The 12,356-nt window shown below is 33.3% G+C and overlaps 1 protein-coding gene across 2 annotated transcripts in view; it reads right to left on the bottom strand.

Moving 5' to 3' along the window:
* LOC131164265 (conserved oligomeric Golgi complex subunit 4) overlaps positions 1-7,475 on the bottom strand; it is a 28,100-nt gene extending 20,625 nt beyond the window's left edge. The window contains exons 1-2 of one of the 2 annotated variants that reach the window (XM_058121316.1): positions 7,012-7,475; positions 6,760-6,926 (exon numbers count right to left, since the gene is read on the bottom strand). The gene's annotated coding sequence lies outside the window, so the exon portion shown is untranslated. Of the gene's footprint in view, positions 1-6,759; positions 6,927-7,007 lie in introns of both variants that reach the window. The other variant, XM_058121317.1, reaches the window with a different exon arrangement.
* Between the last annotated feature and the right edge of the window lie 4,881 nt (positions 7,476-12,356).

Genomic DNA, 12,356 nt, shown 5'->3' with positions numbered 1-12,356 from the left:
CAGCTAAGGGCAGGAAACAAAACACTGGGTTATACACTCATTTGCCAGTACCACGCATACCTTGGCAAGACATTAGCATGGACTTTGTTCTAGGACTCCCTAGGACTGTGAGGGGAAATGATTCAGTATTTTTTGTTGTGGATAGATTTTATAAGATTTCACATTTTATTCCATGCAACAAAACACATGATGCATCTAAAATTGCCACCATATTTTTTTGAGAGGTAGTGAGACTTCATGGTCTTCCTAAGACTATTGTTTCGGATATAGATGTTAAATTTGTTAGCTACTTCTAGAAAACTTTGTGGGCAATGCTAGGTACCAAGCTCAAGTTCTCAAGTGCATACCATCCCTAGACCGATAGAGAAACTAAAGTGGTAAATAGGAGCCTTGGTGACCTATTGCGCTGCTTGGTTGGAGAGCATATCACTACATGGGATTTATGTCTTCCTATAGGAGAGTTTGTATTCAATAGCTCAGTGAATACGACCACAGTACTTAGCCCTTTTCAGATCGTCATTGGTTATAGTCCCAGGAAGCTTATAGACCTCATTCCATTGCCACTAGAGTCTAGAGTTGGCGAGTCAGCTGATACTTTTGCAAAACACATACATGACTTACACTCTGAGATCAGAATGAAAATTAATTTGAGCAATGAGAATTATAAATCTATTGCTGACATACATCGTAGGTTGCAGGAATTTTCAAAAGGTGATATGGTTATGGTTCGGATTCGTCCCGAACGAATTCCTTCAGGAAGGGTAAGAAAGCTTCATGCTAAAAAGATGGGACCATTTAAAGTCCTAAAGAAAATAACCTCTAATGCATACATGTTAGATATTCCTCTTGATTATGGCACGAGCAATGTATTTAATGTTGAGGATCCAACCCCTTTTCTTGAAGCCAATTCTTTTTCAGAGCCTAGCTATACTAACCCTACAGGTGATCTTTCCCCATTTATAGACACAGATACTATGAAAGAGCCAAAATTGCCTTTGCCACCATCATTAATTCCACCCAAGAAACCTGAGCAAATTGAAAAGATTTTGGATGACAAAACAACACACACACGGGCTGGATCATATAAAATTTTTTTTGTCAAATCGAAAGGCAAGCCCCTATCAGAACAAAGTTGGATCTTACAGGAAGAAGTTTTGTGCCTCAACCCAAAACTACACCGAGTATCTTCAAAAAAATTCTTCAGGCAGAATTCTTCTCGGCCAAGGAGAGATTATGGGGATCAACATTCCCCAAACATAACATTCGCTGAGATGATGTCACGTGGATACATTCGCTGGGATGAAGGCAACTGCGCACCTTTACAAAAAAAATGCATAACTTCATCTACAGAGGTCCAAATAACCTAATTCCAATTGGGTTGGAAAGAAGACTCGCATACCTTTCTTTGGGTATAGGGAAAACCATTAATTTCAAATTTTGCACGACTTGGCAGCCAAATAACAGTACCCATTCGTCTAGAAATTCTGCATCACATGGACAGTTGTACACCTTCACCAAATATGTCATAACTTTCTCAAAAAAGTCCAAATGGAGTGGTTCAAAGTGTGTTGCAAAGAATACGTCCATATTTTAATTTGGTATATGGTAGGTGAGCTAATTCAAAGTATTGAACATCTGGAAGGTCGAGGAATGAGACTATTTGTTTTGAAAATTCTACATTTTTGACTTTTTGGTTTCATTTTATCATTTTCCATTCAAAGCTTGTTATATTTTATTTGCTTATGGTTGGAGGATTGTTCAAACATCTCTATATATAGCTGGGCATGTAAGTTATTAGGGACATCAAGTATTTTGAATTGAATCAAGAGTTATTGCCTTGTGCTTAAGCTTTAAGCTTGTTCCCTCTTTGTGAGTGAGTGGTGAGAGACCACATCCCTTCTCCTTTGGAGATTGAGTGGTGAGAGGCCACAATATTTTCATTCTCCATTCTCCATCTTACCATCCCAGTTGCTATTGTGTGAGATTATTACTTCAACAATCAAGCAAATCAATCACAACCCCAAGTAGCACCGAGAATCATCATTCGGGATATCGAGCAAGGTTCGAGTGTGTTGTGTTCATCATTTCGAATAATTTCAGTAAGCTCATCCCAAACACTTCCAAAATAAACCCTAGATAGTCTATATAATATTCATCTTTCAGTAGCCTTTTCAAAATATCCATTGTATGTCTTTGAACAATCTTTGTTGATAAACTCTTCAAAGTCAAGAAGATTTTCATACTTGAATGTTTTATTGTATCTTACTCTAAGGATATATAATTTTCATGTTTAGGCTTAATTCTAAGGCTTGAATCTACCATCTTTCAAGTGATTATCTTATCCTACTTGAATAGGTCCTTAAGGACAAGACTACATGAATCTTATAACTTTTTGAATTTTCCACAACCTGTAGTTTTCACATATAATTTATATTGTTCATTGTGGTTAATTAAATTCTCATCTTAAAGTGTATCTGGTGTGTGCAAATTTGTGAGAGGGTCTTTGGTAGGACTAGGGTTCCTAGAATTGTCCTACATCAAAAGAGAGTTGGTGGTGGGATAAAGATGTACAAAAAATCATAAAGACAAAAAGAATTTGGTATAAAACATGGCAAAAATGTAGAAACAGAGATAACTTTGAAAAATATAAGGAGGCAAGAAAAAATGCAAAAAGGGCCATTAGTGAAGCTAAATATAGATCTTTTAATAATTTGTATAATAGATTAGGTACAAAAGAAGGGGAAAGAGATATATTTAAACTTGCTAAAGTTAGAAAAAGGAAGAGCAAGGACTTAGAAAATGTAAAATGTATAAAAAGTGAGGATGATATTATCTTGGTTAAGGACGAAGATATTAAAGAAAGATGGCAAAGTTACTTTAGTAAGTTGTTTAACGAAAACCAAATAGAAGACTTAAACTTAGAATTGTCAAATGAGGAAAAGACTAGAAATATAAGATTTATTCGCAAAATTAGAGTTAACGAAGTTAAATTTGTACTAAAAAAGAAGAAAAATGGGAAAGCTATCCCAATTGAAGTTTGGAAATGCTTGGGTGATAACGGATCTATATAGTTAATTAATTTATTTAATACAATTGTAAAAACTAATAAAATGTCAGATGAATGGAGGAAAAGCACTTTAATACCTATATACAAAAATAAAGAAGATATTCAAAATTGTAATAACTATCGTGGAATTAAACTTATGAGTCATATGATGAAACTATAGGAAAGGGTAGTTGAACAGAGTTTAAGGTTAGAAACGAAGATCTCAGAAAATCAATTTGGTTTTATGCCTGGGAGATCTACCACAGAAGTTATTTATCTTTTAAGAAGATTAATGGGGAAAAGAAAAGGGACTTGCATATGATATTTATTGACCTTGAGAAATCATATGATAGGATACCTAGGAAAGTTCTATGGTGGTTTTAGAAAAAAAAAATTGTATATGTTGTAGGTATACCGATGTTATTAAGGATATGTACGATGAAGTAATGACCAGTGTAAGGACTATAGATGGAGAAATTAGAGAATTTCCTATTACCATAGGTGTACATCAAGGATCTGCTTTGAGTCCTTATCTTTTTGCTTTAGTGATGGACCAATTGACTAGGAATATTCAAAAGGAGGTTTCCATGGTGTATGTTGTGTAATGACTCGGAAAATTTTAACTATTTAAAATAATAAGAAAGATAATAAAAGGAAAAAGGGAAAAAAGAAGAAAGGGAAAATAAATTTTAAAAGGGTGACAAGCAGGCACTCGTCGACGAACTAGATTTTCTCGTCAACGAGCAATCTTTTGAGCCTCATCGCTGAGTATGCATGTCTCGTCGACGAGGGTTTATCGAGGGAGGTTTTCATGTTTATGAATTTCGTCGACGAGCAGTGTTCTTGGGCTCGTCGACGAGTCCAGATGTCTCGTTGACAAGGCCACGTGGCAAGTAGCCTATAAATAGGCAAAAAATTCATAATTTCAGCAAAGGAATTCATTTTTCCTTCTGTTTCTCTCTCTAAAAACGGCTCTTCTGCCTTCTCTCTTCGAATCCGGCCCAAATTTAGCCCGATTTGACGATTGGAAGCTACCATGAGACTCCTCGAAAGATTCTCTGTAACATAGGCGGAGTAGAATTTTGATTTGAGAAGTTTGAGAAACATCCCAAAATCAGGGAAAGTGAGTTATTTTAGAGTTTCTTAACAAAAATTGTTATTTGGAGCCTAGGAAGTATTAAATGTGTATTTTTCTAAGATTTGAATAAGTTGAGATTTTTGGAATACAGGGTCTCATTTTGTTCGTTTTAGGCAGGAATGCCGATGAGCAGGTGAGGGGAAATATTTTATAACAACATTTTTATTAATTTTTAAATCGACTAATTTTGGGTATAAATTCTACATATTTAGGTATAATTTTCTGAACAGTGCAGGTGTTGAAAATATTGTTTTTGATTATATATTAAATTGGGGGAAAATCGTGTGGCATGAAAATAGTTTTGAAAATTAAATGGTTGCAAGTATTGTGGGATGATGAATTATTGTGATTGTGAATACTGTTTGGGCTGCGATTTCTACTTGGTTGGATGTACTGACTGGTTGTGGATACTGATTGTTGTGTATACTGTGGTAGATCTGTGGATGTGTTGAGTAATTGGATTTGCTATTGATTTTGTGGTTCATGTAAATTACGATATAGCGTTGGCAGTGGTATGAGGAGGTCGTTATATTGTACCTGATATAACCGTTATATAACATTGGAAGTGGTATAAGTAGGTCGTTATATAGGTGTTTATATTGGGAGGTAAACATTGGCAGTGGTATGAGGAGTTTGTTTACCTATTTATCATGAACAAGGTGGTTTGTGTTGCGATCTGTATGATGATTAGTCATGTGTGGACATGTATGTTGTATGTATGATAGTCCTGTGTGGATGTGTATGTTGTGTGTACTAGAGTTTTGTGTGGACATTACATCTTGTGTGAATATGGCTCCTGTGTGGGTGAGAATGGATAATGTGTATAATGTGTGTGGAATGATTGTGATATGTGTGTATATGTGGAACTTTTTGAAATGGTTATTATTGGTTGCGGGTGACTTTAATTACTTAAGTATTTTTGGTAAAGTAAAATTCTCCACCCGACGGCTTGCTGAGGAAGGCGAGTACTCTGATAATTATTTGTGGATACTAGAATAGAGGGAAGCCACTTGTATGGGATGGTGACCTTCGTTATTCTCGAAGACTTTACCTGGATACATAACCCGAGGGCTTACTAAGAAAAGTGAGTGTCCTGGTGTTAGCACTAGAGCAGAGGGAATCTACTTGTATGGACGGGTAGACTTCCCCATTCTCGGGAATTATCAGTAAAATAATTATGTATGTGTATATGTGATTGGGTGACAAAGAAGTTGACTATGTATGTAATTAAGGGTGTATTTTTCTCTTAGCTGCTATTGGTATGGAAATACGATTGCATGTGTACTTTTTAATTATATATTAAACACTTCAGTCACACACTATTGTAAGTTATATCTTTCTTATTGAGAGGTGTCTCACCCCGTTGATTTATTAATCTTTTCAAGTCTTCTAGGTGATCGAACTTAGAAAGCTCCAGGGCGGGGTAGTTTTGTGAGTAAATAAAAACGACAGATATGTATAATTTTATGTTTATTTATAATAGTCATGTAATATGGATTGATGTGGATGTACGTTACGGGTTTGCATTAGACCTAGCAAAGCAGATCAGGTCGGATAATCCGTGGCGGATAAGGTGGATTATCGGGTGGAGAAATCATAATCCATATTCGACTCATTTAAGTGGCGGATTAAGCGCTTTCGGGTCGGTTAATTCATGGCAGATGAGCGGATAATCCGCCATTCTCAAATATAATTTTTTTAATAATTTATTTTGTGTCATAATAATTTAAATTGTATACACTTGCGATTAGTTTGTGTATTAACTTTTCTAGTAATTATTTTAATCATTCAATCGTTTATACTAACTAACAACTCATGATTCATGTAAGTAAAATTGTAAGCATTAAAATATAATAAATTAGTCTCAATCCAACTCAAAATAGAAACTCAAATCGTGTGATTTGTGTGAGTTTCTAAAATCTAAATTGAATTGCTAGTCAAATTGGATGATTGTTCCTATCATTTTAAGTGCCTAGGTTCAATCCACTAGTACACAAAGTTTTATCCAGATCCTTTAGCAACTCATAAAACTTTTTGACATCCTCATTTGGCCCTGTGTAGGTTCTCGGCTAGTAGTCTCTTCTCTAGGTGAGCCTTCAAATTCATTCTAATTGTGCCTATGCATTTGAAAGATCTCATATAGCATCTCATGCATATCACTAACAATATTTAGGACTTATTGCACTTAATTTTCATTATTTCTAGTAAAATAGTTACTAAGAATGGTTTATAGTAAAAACAATTAATTATTATAATTTAGATTAATCCCACTGAGGTTATCACGCACTTTCTTTTTTACTCCACCACCATGCATTTGTGCACTTCACACAAAAACTTGTCCTTTTATAAATTTGAAATATAGAGTAGATGATTACCGCCAGTTGAAATAACATTTAAGTCATAAGAGGCAAACCCTCTGATGTTTAAACATCAAAATAAGTTTGAAGATTTAATTAAATTAATCAATCAAATGAAGATAGACCACAAGTTTAAAAGACTTATTTAAATCATTCAAATGAAAATAGATCGTATTAGACATAAGAAGAAGTAAAAGAGTATTAATAATGAAAATTACCTACAATTTGCAATGCTTTTAAGGAGGGATTAGGTAAGAAAAATGGAAAGGATGAATAGGTATTTGGTGAGGGTTTCGCTGGGTGTATACTCTGCAATGAGTATCCAATCAAAATTCTACAACCTTTCATATGTTGCAGCTTATCAATAGCTCGCCCACACCTCATCCTAACAAAAAATCAAAATCAAAACAGAGACATTTATTAACTCTACAAACTGAAGGAGGAGGAGAGTAAGAGGAGAAAATACCTACAGAGGGCTTGAAAGCAAGGGCCTGGAGATCGAACAAAAGTTAGGAAAGAAGCACCGCTGCTGCAGATTTTTGGATTTTCATTTGGAGAAAGGAGATTGGAAATTATTTTGGAGGGGCGGCAAGAATTGGGAAGGTAAGCGGGCAGACTAAATAAACCACTACTGCGTGGAGGAAAATACCAGCAATTTCATGATAGCTAGCGAGGGCCGAATGGGCGAGTGACTGGGTGAGGCCGCGACGGAAGACTGGGTGAGGGAATCGTGGCTCGTGGCCATGGGTGGCAGTCGGCTATGGCAGTGGTAGTGGGAATCGTCATCGTCGTGGGATGCGGCTACGCAGCTGGAATTGAAAGTTTGAACTTTGAATCAATGAAACCCTAATAGGATTTGAGATTTGGGATTGGGCTGACCTAGGAGTGGGAGGAACTCCGAGGGAGGGACTAACGGACTGTGGGCAGTGGGCTTGTGGCCATGTGGGCTACTGGGCTGTCTGTGTAGCGTGGGCTGTGTGTGCACTGCCGCACTAGGCTCTCCATACCCGGGCAGTGGGCTGTGAATAGTTGGACTATTATATGTTAATTAGTAATGGACTTTTAAGCGGTTTGGTGGATATCCGCCGAATAAACCCAACCCGACCTGCTAAGAAGGCGGATATGAAAATGGAAAACCATATTCGACTCATTTAGCAAGCGGTTGATTATAAGTCGGTTAAAACAGGTCGGATACGGATCGGATTAACGGATTTTTATCCATTTTGCCAGGTCTAGTTTGCATATGTAAATATAGAACTTTGGTGTATTTTGTTCAAGGTTATTTAATTAATTTCGTTACATGAATGGCATCAGAGACGTGTGTTTGGTCTCATAATACTCCGAGCCCCACATGGCGGGTCCGAGGTGTTTCATGTTGTTTGTAGATGATATTGTATTAATTGACGAAATCGGGGACGGAGTAGAGGCGGAGTTAGAATTATGGAGAGAAGCTTTGGAATCTAAAGACTTTAGGTTAGAATTATGGAGAGAAGCTTTGGAATCTAAAGACTTTAGGATAAGTAGAAATAAAACAGAATATATGAAATATAATTTTAGAAATGATAGGAGGAATATTGGAGACAAAGTTAAATTTGATATTACTTTCTAAACATGAAATTCTAAGGAATTTTTTTAAAAAAATAATATCTAATCACACAATGGATAAAAAATAAATCAATAAACTCAATAATTATTAAAGGTTACAAAAATATTAATTCAATTATTATTAAAGGCTAACAAAAATTAAATTTAATTATTAGTGGTTACCATAGTGTTTTAATGCATATGAACTCATAAGCACTCTCAACAATGAATCTAATTTTCTAAACATGAAATTCTCATGAAATCAAAAAATAATAAGAATAATATTTAATGACAATTAATAGTATCAATAAATAAAAATAAATTTATAAATTCAATTATTATTATTAACAGTTACAAATATATTAATTTACTTGTTATAAGAGGTTGCAAAAACTAAATATAAATTAATGAGAAGGTTTTAAAAAACTAATTTTATTTATGAGGATTTTCAAAATATTAATTGTTTTATTTAATTTTCATAATCAATTCATTTATTAATAGTGGTTACGAAAATAATTAATTCAATTGGTTTTCATCAATTCAATTAATAATAGAATTTTAAATTTTAAATTGCAAATGTATAAATTATGATAATTTGATTCATAATTTATACGTAATTGCTAAATTTTGAAAATTATTAAAATTAACCCCGTGCATTGCACAGGGTCTCTATTGGTTATTTTATTAAAACACATCATCAATTCATAGGCCTCCAAATGCTACTCATAGACCTCCAAATGCTGATTTTGATTTTATTTTTTTTTTATTTTTTGATTTTTTGAATTTTTAAATTCACTTCTAATTTATTTTTTTTGGTCGGTTAATTTGTTAGGTTTTCAACTACTATTAGCTTAAATGCTTGACCCAAAACTCTCTCCCTTCTTTTAAACATTGTCAATAATGGATGCATAATTAACACGGTCGAAAAAGCTCGATGATTGCTCCTTTTCCCACTCTCTCTCTCTCTCTCTCTCTCTCTCTCTCATAGTTACTAAGAAAATACAAACGAAATAGAAGCTCGATGATTCCTCTTTCAATTTATCAAGAAAATTATAGTTAAATCTAAATGATGGCAATGAAATAATATAAAAAAATATTTTTATTTTAGTTTTCAACATATTTTATGAAATAAATGTTTAAAATATTTTATGTAAATCTTAAATAATTTTAATCACTTTTAAAATAGCGTAAAATGAAGTTAAATTTTCAATCTTAATTTATTTGGATTCTAGTTAAATGCAAGGGATGGCAAAGAAATAATATAAATACAATTTATTTTAGTATTAAAAATATATTATGATATTTTTATTTACAATAATTTATATAAATATTAATTATTTTCATTCATATTAAAAATAATAATAAAATAAAATTTTAATTTCCAATATTCTCCATTTAAATACAAGATTATAGTTAAATATAAAAGACAAAAAATAAATAATATAATCCCATTTTTAATTTAGTATTCAAATATTTTATTTAAATATTGAATTTTTATTCAAAGTTAGAAAAAAAATAACATGAAATTTTGATTTCTACTATACTTAATTTATCTAAAAGATTGTAGTTAAACATAAAAGATGACAAATAAATAGTATAAACTCATTTTCATTTTAGTGTTAAAAATATTTTATGAAATTAGTATTTAAACCTTTAATTTTTTATTGAAATTAGAAAAGAATTAAATGAAATTTTAATTTTCAATTTTTTCAATTTACCTGGAAAGTTATAATTAAATGTAAATAATAACAAACAAATAATATAAACACTCTTTAATTTTACTATTTAAATTATTTTACGAATTTAGTATTTCAAATTTATTGTTTAGATCTTAAATATTTTAATTTAAAATTTTAAAAGTATAAAAAATTAAATTTCCAAACTTCTCCATTTATATGGAAGATTATAGTTAAATATAAAGGATGACAAAGAAATAATATACACACATTTTTATTTTAGTATTTAAAACATTTTATGAGATTAGTTAGAAAATTTTATTCTAAATTTTAAATATTTTTAGTCGACATCATTGCATTTTGGATGGAATAATCCGAAAGATTTTCCATAGGGCCTCGTTGACGAACATAGGGAGTTCGTCGACGAGTGCATAAGGGACCTTGACGAAAAAGCTACGACTCGTTGACAAGAAGATACCGAGAGAAGAATTTGGGCTACTCTGAATTTCGTTAATGAAGGGTAAGGTTCATCGACGAAATTCCTTAAGGACTCGTCGATGAGATGACGTGGCTCGTCGACGAATCCCGCAGTGCAAAAAGCCCTAAACTGATTTTAATCGTAGAATTTCGGCCGCAAACCCTCTCCTCTCTCTCTCTCTCCTACGGCCTCTCCCTCTTCTCTCTTCAATTCTGGCCCCGTTAGTCGCCGGATTAACGATCTGAGGCCACCACAACACTCCTAGCGGAGTTCTCTGCAAGTCTGCCAGAGCGGATCGTCGGTGGGACAAAGTTGGAATTCATCACAAATCCAGGATAAGGTCTTTTATTTAGTTTTTGGCCTTCTGAAAATTGTAGGAAATAATGTAGGCCAAGAAATATTGATATTTTATTCTGACAAATGTGGTTTCAGGGTGTTGAGTGGAGAACCCTGCAAGTGTAAGACCCATTATAGTAGGAGGATTTTAGCAAAAATCAGGTAAGGGAAATATGCTATATGAGTCAATTTTACTATGTTTCAGCATAATCTATACGTTTTATCATATGATTATTCACGATAGAAATTTATACAATTTATTATTTATGTATAATGTGTTTAAAATTTCTGTGTGGCTTAAGAATATGGGTATAGTAAAGAAACATGTTTTATAGTATTTTTAGGATAAGTTTTACAGAATATACAGCCAGTGATTATGTTTAATAGTAATTACAGAATACCATGATTATACAGTTTTCAGTACCATGATTATACAGTTTACAGTACCATGATTATACAGTTTACAGTATCATGATTATACAGTTTTCAGTACCATGACTTACATATTACAATTCAATTCAGAAATACAGATGATGCAATTACAGTTATTACAGTGTCATGGTTAATACAGTTATTACAGAATCATGGTAAAATAGCTAGTTGTATATAGAAATATATTATATAGTATCAAACCTTGTTGGACCATACAATTACAGAGTATGGTACCGAAGCTACATACAGTTTACAGAGTGCAACCACCTATTCAGATAATATGTGGTAGTAAGTCGATCATATAGTGCCCTGACGTGGACAGGCTCCCCATCAGAAATGGATTGAGGAGGGAAGATCGAACTGAGGGAGTATGGTGGTTTACCCTGGTCGGCCGGCTAAGGTAGATCCCGCTTACGGGCCGCACAACCTTGTCATGAAGGGTTAAACCATGACACACAGTTATCCACATGAAAATTTTCAGTTATTATTATGTATATACAAATTTACAGAGACAGAGAATATACTTACATACATTAGAAGCATTTTAAATAGTACCATAAAATACTGATATGTTAAGCAACATGAAAATGATGGTGGTTTCTATTACTTGTACCGTATTTACAGATCCAGTTATACATGATTTTATAGAAACAAATTTTCATAATATTGTAACTCATCTGCCACACACTAGCAATAGCATATTTCGTCTTACTGAGCGTTGGTTCATCCCATTTATTTTAACATTTTTCAAGTGATTCAAGTAGGCTCGCAGATCAGGCTCGCAGATAGAGGGGCATTAGTATTGTCCTGATATTATAGTGAGTATTTTTGGGAGTATTTTTGTATAGCCTTAGCCAGTTGAGGATATTTCTGGGGGAATAGTTATATATGTACTGTATTTACAGATCCAGTTATACATGATTTTATAGAAACAGATTTTCATAATATTGTAACTCATCTACCACACACTAACAATATCATATTTCGTCTTACTGAGCATTGGCTTATCCCAATTATTTTAACATTTTTCAGGTGATCCAAGTAGGCTCGCAGATCAGGCTCGCAGATAGAGGAACCTCAGTATTGTCCTGATATTAGAGTGAGTATTTTTGGGAGTATTTTTGTATAGCCTTAACCAGTTGAGGATATTTCTAGGGAAATAGTTATATATGTAGATTTTTGGAAATAATTTAGCACTTTGGTATTGTATATAATTACATATTGATATGTTTATTTGATTTTCGCTTCTCGCTACTTAGGTTAATGGTTAGGTTTAATCCAGTATGGTATCAGAGCATGTTAAATATTA

Source organism: Malania oleifera, chromosome 9, assembly GCF_029873635.1.
Source record: "Malania oleifera isolate guangnan ecotype guangnan chromosome 9, ASM2987363v1, whole genome shotgun sequence".
Lineage (NCBI taxonomy): Eukaryota > Viridiplantae > Streptophyta > Magnoliopsida > Santalales > Ximeniaceae > Malania > Malania oleifera.
This window is presented reverse-complemented; position numbering and strand designations above follow the sequence as displayed.